This window comes from Thalassophryne amazonica, chromosome 12, assembly GCF_902500255.1.
Source record: "Thalassophryne amazonica chromosome 12, fThaAma1.1, whole genome shotgun sequence".
Classification (NCBI taxonomy): domain Eukaryota; kingdom Metazoa; phylum Chordata; class Actinopteri; order Batrachoidiformes; family Batrachoididae; genus Thalassophryne; species Thalassophryne amazonica.
Window position 1 is genome coordinate 65202467 of NC_047114.1, and position 9408 is coordinate 65211874.

Here is a 9408-nt window from a genome sequence, read left to right on the forward strand (position 1 = left end):
TCTCTCCTTGTTCTTTGATATTCTTCTTTAGCTGTTCGCCTATTTTCCTTTTTATATCTCCTTTGCTTGTTTGATCTGTTATCTGCAGTTTTTCCTTAATCCTGTTGACTTCCCTTTTCCATGGTTTACTATTGTTGTTGATTATTCTTTTCATTACATCTGATCCTACTGTATTTATCCTTTTTTGGAAGTTGATCTTGTTTTTTTGTATTATATGGTCTATATCCCAGAGCCCTGTTTCCGCATACATGATTTCTCTCTGTGTTGTTGTTGGTAGTATTAGGAGCCGTTTTAATATATTGTCCAAGATTTGGTTCCTCATTTTCCCCTCCTTTTTTGTTGTTACCACTGACTGTCCTGCATACACAATTATTTGGATTATGCATGATTACACTAGTTGCCAGATAACTCTCATCTCTATTCCTCTTAGGTCCGGGCTTCCTGCTATTTGTAGGATGGTTTGTAAGGCTCCTTCTGCTTTCTTTTTTGCTTCTTCTATTTGGTCGGCTTGGTTGTTGTTATTGATTATTTTTCCTAGGTATTTGTAATTTACACATTTTTCCAGTTTTTTGGGTCCTATGTAGAAATTTGCATCATCTTTTGGTTTCCCTATCGTCATAACTTTACTTTTTTCTTCCCCAAATTCTATGTGGTACCTATTTGCCAGATCATTTGTTATATTTATCATTATTTGCATTTCCTTGGCCGTCTCTGGTATGAGGGCTATGTCGTCCATCCATAGTAGGCATCCTATTTTTTTCCCTGTACCTGTCTCTATTCCAAGGTTGCTATTCAGGATCTCTTTGCCTATTTCATCTATTAGTAGTGCGTACATTATAACTGACAGGACTCCTCCTTGTCTAATGCTGTCTTTGATCTGTATTTGTCTTGTAAGTCCATATCTGGTCATTATTGAGGCTTTCAGGTTTTCGTTGAGCTCCTTTATTTTTAGCCATATTTTATCTCTTAGTCCATTTTTGTAGAGCATGTACATCAGAGCATCTGCCCAGGCTTTATCATATGCTTTGGTCACATCCAGGAACGTTATGTATCTTGGTTTTTTGTTGTCAATCAGGTGGTTTAATAGTAAGATATGGTCTGCAGTTCCTATGTTTTCCTTACCACCTCCCTGTAGTTCACTAATTTGTATCAGGGGTTTTATTCTATGATGTAGGATTCTTTCATAAAATTTCTCTATGTTGCTGCTGAGGGTAATTCCCCTTTCATTGGCACATTTGCCTTTTTTTCCTTCACCTTTGTATATACTTACAATGTGGCCGTTCCTCCATTCATCAGGGATTTTGTTTGTATGTGCCGTTTGATTAAACATTGTACAATATATTTTCATAGTGCCATTTGTTGCATTTATGAATATTTCCTTTGGTATGTTGTCTGGTCCCTTTGCCTTTTTCCGTTTTAGTTTCCTCTACCCGCAGCATCTCTTCGAGGTCTATTTTTGGTATGTTTTGCGGTCTTAGTTGGTTTGTAACTCTCTCAACCTCTGCCAAAATTCTATTGGTCCATGCCTCATACTCCGGTTTACCTTCTCTTGCTCGGTATAGGTCCTTGTAGTAGTTTGCTATGTGGGATTTGATGTCTTCCTCATCAGTGATTTCTCTATTGTCCTCTGTGATGTAGTTGTATTCTGCCTGTCCCTTCTTGGCTAACTTTTTCCTCCTTTTCCATATCTCATTTCTTGGGTCTCTGCTGGTAATAATTTTGTTCAGGTTCTCTTGAACTTCTTTTTTATATTTTTCATCCGATGTCTTTCTTAATTTCCTTTGTGCCTCGTAGTAGCTCTCTAGAGCTTCCTCTTTTTCCTCTTTGCCGGCCTTCTGGAAAATTTTCCTTTTCTCTCTCACTTTCTCCCACAGGCCTTTTGTTTCTGGGTCTTTTCTTCTTTTCTGTTGGTTTATGCTTATTGTTCTCTGTCCTATTGTCTCTTTTAGGGCTTCCTTTATTACTGTTTCATATTCTTTGTATTCACTAGGTTTTTTATTTGTAATTTTTTTGGACAGTACTTTGTTGTATTCCTTCCAACCTTCTTCATTTTCTAGGTTCCATCTTTTAATTCTTTTTGTTCTTCAGCTGGTCTCTGGTATTAGGGTTAAGGACCCAAGGACCCATGCAGTTGGGTTAAGGACTTTCTAACCAACTGGTCACAGATGGGCAGGCTGCGGATTCATCACTCTGCCTCCCAGACCCTCAACACCTGAGTGCTGAGCCATCTTGAGTTCCCTTTCCACGCACAAAGTTTGTGGACAACACCACTGCGGTCATTGATACAGAACAGTGATGAGTCTGCTTACAGGGTTGAGGTCTGAAGACTGACTGAATGGTGGCCTACCAACAACTTGTCATTAAGCATCTCCAAAACAAAGGAGATGATTGTGAGCTTTAAGAAACACTAGGAAGATCCTGCTCCACTGTACATTTGAGGAGTATGATCCAGAGATTGCCTTCCTTCAAATTCTGGGGAACACACATCCTTGTCAGGTGGACTCAGAACATCACGGCACTTTAGAAGACACTGCAGCCATAGGCGCCTTTCGTCTTGTGAGATGATTGTGTGTGTCTAGGTGATAGGAGTCTCCTTATGCCTCCTGAATCTCTTCTCCTTGCTAGCTCTCCTCTGTTGCTCTGCCAGCTTGACACTGTCATTGACAGTTTGCCTCCAAATGGTGCGATTGGGGGCAATCTTTTCCCAGTTTTCAGAATTGATGCTTGTGGACTTCATGTCTCTTTTGCAAACATCCTTGAACCTAAGGTAAGGTCGCCCGAGCTTTCTCTTTCCTTGGGTTAGTTTGCCATAGAGAAGGTCCTTTGCGGTGCGGACATCTTGCATCCTGCTCACATGCCCAAGCCATCATAGTCTGCATTTGGTAAGCAGTGTCTGGATGCTGTTCAACTTGGTCCATCTCAGCACTTCATTGTTGGGGACCTTGTCCTGCCATGTGATACCAAGAATGCGTCTAAGACAACGGAGGTGGAAGCTGTTCAAGCATTGTTCCTGACTGGCATAGATTGTCCCGGACGCACTGCCATACAGGAGTGTGCTCACCACGCATATGTCATAGATGTGAACTTTTGTGTTGGTGGTCAGTTTTTTGTTTGTCCACACTCTTTTGGTGAGCCTTGCCATGGTGGCAGTAGCGTTCGCAATGTGAGTATTTAATTCAACATCCAGGGAGTTGGTGGCTTTGACAGTTGAGGCAAGGTAGGTGAGCCTGTCGACAACTTCTAGGGGTGATCCATCGATGAGGATAGACAGTGGTGTCACTGCTCCTTTGCAGGCTTTCGAGAACTAGTCCATAAGAATCTGAAGATCTTGTTCGTTGTGGGTCACTATCGCTGTATTGTCAGAAAACAGCAGCTCACGGATCAGCACACGGCGTACCTTGGTCTTGGCTCTGAATCTAGCGAGGTTGAACAGCTTACCATCCGGTCTGGTGTGCAGATAGATGCCCTCAGAGAGGTCATGGAAGGCATAGTGTAAGACATATGAGAAGAAAATACATGAGCATGAGTGTCGGAGCTAGAACACACCCTGTTTGACTCCACTTGTGATGGTAATGGGCTCAGACTTATCCCCATCTGTGATGATTGTACATTGCTGGTTTTCATGAAAGGATCTGAGGATGCTCAGGAGAGTTGGCGGACAGCCTATCCTGTGCAGGATTTTGAAGAGGCTGTCTCTGCTGACCATGTCAAATGCCTTTGTAGATCAATGAAGGTGATGTATAGAGGTCTGTGCTGCTCATGGCACTCCTCTTGCACTTGTTTTAGAGAGAAAATCATGTCCACTGTTGAGTGGCCTGCCCTGAAGCTACACTGTGATTCTGGGTAGATCCTCAAAGCTAGTTTTTGGAGGCGAGATAGCGCCACACGGCCAAATGCTTTGCAGACTGTGAAGTGATATTCCGTGATTGTGGTCATAGCAGCTATGGTCGCCCTTGTTCTTGTACAGGTTTATGCAGTTTGAGTCACTCATTTCCTGTGGTACTGAGTGTTCTCTCCAGCTGGCTTTTAGGAGACCTGTCAGAGGTCCCAAGAGGGCTGGAGATACACACTTGATGATCTCAGGTGGTATACTGTCCCTGCTGGCTGCTTTGCCGCTAGCTAGTTGCCTGATTGCTATCTGTAGTTCCTCTTCACTTGGTTTGCCGTCAAGGTTCTCCATTGTTGGTAGTTGTGGAATTGAGTTCAGGGCTCTCTCAGTGACTAGGTTTGTCCTACCATACACTTTGAGGTAGTGTTCTACCCAGCGTTCCATTTTCTTCTTGGGTTCTGTAATGATCTCCCCAGACTTGGATTTGAGCAGCGCTGTTTTGGCAGAAGCACAACTGAGTGCCTTCTTGATGCCTTCAAACATTCTTCTGATGTCGCCTGTGTCTGGTGCACTCTGGATGTCTTCACAAACCTGAAGCCAGAGCATGTTGGCATACTGTAGCACGGACGCAGAAGACACTGCAGCAGGGATGCTCAAAATCAGTCAGACTCTCTTAAGGTAGCCAAATGCCTCGTTATCTAATCAGTGACGCTCATGAATGGATGCACAAGATCCCCCTATTATGGATTTAGCTGATATTGATTTTAACATTGAAAAGCCATTTTGATCTATATTTTGTATTATATTTTAGCTTATGAAATGTCACTTCTAACAGGACTTTGACCTTGAAAATTTTTTCCAAGGTAAAAATTTGTAGAAATAGACATTAGTGTTAGCGGAGGATTGCGCTCCATGTGAATGGCACTCTAGTTTATAGGTGTTTTAATGTGCCTTGCTCTCTGTTTTTTTTTTTTTTTCGGTATAATGTCTGTGCTGCTCACATAGGTATATTTCCTTTGCTGTTTTATGTCTTTTAGTCACAGGAGGTGCACATAATTTCACCAAACTGCTGTGCAATGACATTAAAAATGGTTGAACTTAAATTGTTTATGGATATACCAGTTTAATGTTTGGACAGTTTACCAACAGTAGGTGATTTTCTAGGACTTCATTCAGAAATATTGGTTCTGAAGGCCAAATGTTCATTGATGCAATGCATGTGCTATGCTATGCACATGCACATGCATGCAGGTTTTTCACATGCAAGCAAAACACATGTGGACGTGTTATTTTGCACACATAATGTGTCGAGTTATTCTTCATTCTAATCCAATTACATTTTTTCTGCAAATCTGATTGGTTAAACGTGTGCAATTTCAGACCATAAAATATTGCATAAACGGTTGCAAAATATTAAAACCATTTCACATTTAATGTATTAGTCCATGCCCTATGGACTGCACCCTCTGTAGACCGCGCACACTGCTATGCAGATGTAAATAATTGCGCTGTCACCTGAGAGTGACAGAAACTAGTGCAGTGAGGACGATGCCAAACTGCATGGATTTAATGGATTTACCATGGATTTAACTCAATGCAGCTGACGAGATGGAGAAATCGATGGATCTGCTCACAGAATTTCCAGTTTGGCATGTGGACACTGCTGCAAAAATAAGCTTTGACAAGAAGACCACACCCTTTCACAACCGAATTACTTACAGAAAAATAAACTGTACATATGTTGGAATTGGATTAGAATGGGAATATCCCCCTTGTGTCTGATGATTTGCGGATGTTAGTGCTGGATTTTATGGTCACAAATGGACTTTTAAAACGGCTATTTGCGACCGTAATCCAGCATTAACGTCTGCAAATCATCAGACACAACAGGATTATTCCCTAATTGACATCATGACAAAATTAACACAAAATCAAATGACCCTGTCTTGATGAGCTATAATCCACAGGCTCAACTGAATCACACAAGTGCATTTTGGGAGTGTTCATTTCCACATGCGTGTGTAACATATTGCTGGACCCTGTGTGTGGGAGAGGAGTTGTTTTGGTGGACAGTGTTCTGGCCCAGTGTCCCAACTATCTTTGGTTAAGGTTGCATCTGATTGTTGTCCAAGGAATCTGACAGTACTGTTGCATCATTGAGAGTTTGGAGCCAGTTGTCCTCAGTCTGTTGGCACACCATCGTAATACCAGACAGGGGCATGAGTGCAGATACACACAGCCAGGATGACCCACAAATCCCTCAAAATCACCATCATGAACTTCATAGAACATTTGTGTCATGAACCTGGGCGGCCAAAATCCACCACACCAACATCAACAACTTAATTCGAGCCAACTTGTAGTAGTCAAGAAGTAAGTGTGTGTGTGTGTGTGTGTGTGTGTGCGTGCGTGTGTGCGTGCGTGCGTGCGTGCATGCGTGTGCGTGCATGTATGTGTCCGAAAGAATAGTTCAGGAGCTTTTTGGCTGAATTAATTCATGTTGCACATGTGATAACATCTCAGCATGATATTAATATGAAGGTCAAAGGTCAATCAAGGTCATCAACTAGTGCAAAAATCCCTTTTTTGCAATGACTTCAAAACTAAGCATAGTAAAATGATGGGTATACTGTGCATATGTATCAGCCAACACAATATCATTGACTGATCTACAAGCAGTATTATGGTGACATCATCAACTTACATCACAAGACATTAAAGGATGGAAAAAAAAACACATTTTCTGCAATAAAATAAATAGTAATAAAAAAAAATTAAAATAAATAAATGAAGGTGATTCCAAGTGCATATGATTCAGCAGACACAGTACTATCCACTGATCTATACATGACATCATGATGACATCACCAAATTTTGTAATGTGACATTAAATTATGAAACAAATTTCACATTTTCTGTAATAATTTTGAAACACAGACAGCTAAAAGAATGGTCCCATGTGCATATGAATCAGCAAACACGCTAAAAAAACTGAGTCATTAGATGAACTCAATTCAATTATGAGCAGGATTTCCATCTAATAAATATGTAGTCACAAGTACGTAAAAGAAGAGCAATCAGAGTTTTTTGATGTCCGCCAATCGGGATCCAGATCATCTCCAAAATTCTGTGTTGTCTTCCATGCCCTAATATTTATCTGTGGTGAAAATTTTGTCAAAATCTGTGCAGTAGTTTTGACGTAATCCTGCTAACAGACAGACAAATAAATAAACGCCAATGATTTTATTACGTCCTTATTAAAAGATCTTGCAAGGATGTGCTTTATTTGAGTTGGGGCTACATATTTTTATTAGATGGAAATCCTTCTCATAATTGAATTGAGTTCATCCAATGAGTCATTGTTTTGAGTGCAGTTTGTCATGTGCTGATTTCTACATGACATCATGATGACATCACTATATGCCATCATGTGACAATATAGGATCCAAAAACCACATTTTTCCTCAGTAAAGGGCCTTTCACATTGAATACTTCAGGCCAATCCGTCAACGCTTCCCAAACCGTTGGATGCGTTTCCAATGAGTCTGACGCATCCGACGTGTGACGTCAGACGCGCCGCTTCGGAAGTGGCAAGTGGGCGGAGATTGCTACGTCACACTCTGGCCATAACCTGAAAAAAGTTCAGCGATCGCCATCTTGAATTTGGGTCGCCTAACCACAAAAAAACTTAAAAAACAGCAGTAGAACGATTCTCCCATCACCCTGCTGAGAGAATCTTTTTTTTCAGCTACTTTTCGGAGTGACGCCGACCGAGGGAGGACTGACGACTTGGTGGGATATCGATCGAACCGCGACAGCGGGCCGACCCGCGCGGAGAAGCCGGCCTTCAGGCTTCATTCCTGGGCAGAGCGAGGCAGGCAGCCGGGGTGATGGAGCAAACCCACTCAGTCCGAAATCTCCCACTTTTTGGATATATGCGAAGTCCCAGTTTGCCCAGCAGAGATTAGTTCTGCAGCTTTATTGAGGTGAGAATAATGTAAAAATAAAATGTGATGTCTACTGAACTGCTGTGAAGGTTTAATGATTGGCTAACGTTAGCGTAGCCTTTTAGCACAGTTGATCTGAGTGAACGCTTTAATTTCTAAATGGTTCAGTCTTTTTTATTTTTACCAAATAAAACTACAGCTTTTTTCAGACACCACAAAAGCTCAACTTTAAATAACTTATTTTTTCGGGTGTTTTTTCCATCATTTTTTCCTTTTTTATATATAAACTGTTTAGTGTTTCTTTATATTTAAAGAAATAATTTTATTTGTCCCAATCAGGAACATTTGCTGTGCAGACATCCAAACTTCCATTGATGAGCTGAACACCACGAAGTCCAGTCAAAAGAAAACATCTCTGCTCTTCAAAATAGGACAAAAGTGTCTTCAGCAACACCACCAGAGTTCAAAGCTGCAGAAGAGACCTTCATCTGGTCCCGAGAATCCAGCTGAACATCACCTGCTTCTAAATAAAAGGCTCTTTGAACAGCAACTATTTTATTATTTTTTAAAAAGCTGTTTTATTTTATATTTTAATAATAAATGAACGGATCATTAAAAATGTCCACGAATCAAAGTCAAAAGACATTTGCACAGGTAGAAGCTCTCCACTTATTGTGCTCAAATTCATATTTTAGAAATGACTCTGTCCTGATAACAACATTAAAGGCAATTACATATTTTGGCGAAATTACAAGTTGAAATGACTATTTAAAAAAAAAAAAAATCATCATGAGGTTTATGTCACAGAAATCCTACTTTACAATCACTGCAGTCATTGTTAAATTATTTCCTGTTGCATTTATAATAAACATTTGTATGTATTTAGTGTCTTTTTCTGGTTGAAATGAGATATAAATAATCTACCAGACTTAAATTTTTTTTTTTACAAATTTCCATGTTATTTTGTCTAAAAATAAATGTCCGAGGTTCATTATGCTAAACAAGAAATTATGTAATCTGAAATAACAGGTGGTTTTAATTTACAGATGAAAGGTTTCTAAAGAACCATTTATTGATTTATTTAGCTATTTTAATTACAAGTGTTCTAAACTTTGTTTTTTAACAGTAATCAAATTCTGAGGTAACAAACAACAAAAAACATTTCCAAGGACTTTTCTTCAGAAAACTGCTCTATAAATGAGCAGTCCTGTGACACGTTTGTTTTGTACAGATCAGTGGTTTCTGCCACTAGTCTTCCGTGTTTTGGCCCAATGCGTCGTTCCTATTGGACAACGCGAAGGTACGTCACAGCTCAAAGCGTCAAAAGTTGGAGTGGATTGAACTTTGACCGCGTCAGCCTGCCGACAAGCGGCAATGCGCGCTCCCGTCAGAAGCGTCTGTTTAGCTCGGCTTTTGACGCGACGCTTCTGACGCATCTAAAAAGCAACGAGTCTCATTGAAAATAATGCTTTTAGACCATTTTTTGAAGCATTTGACGCATCTGACATATTCACTGTGAAAGGCCCATAGCCCTAAAACTAGAAGAGCTAGAACACTGATCTAGCATGCATTTAAGTCAGGAAATACAATGTTATATTGATGATGTCATCAATGACATCATCAATATAACAA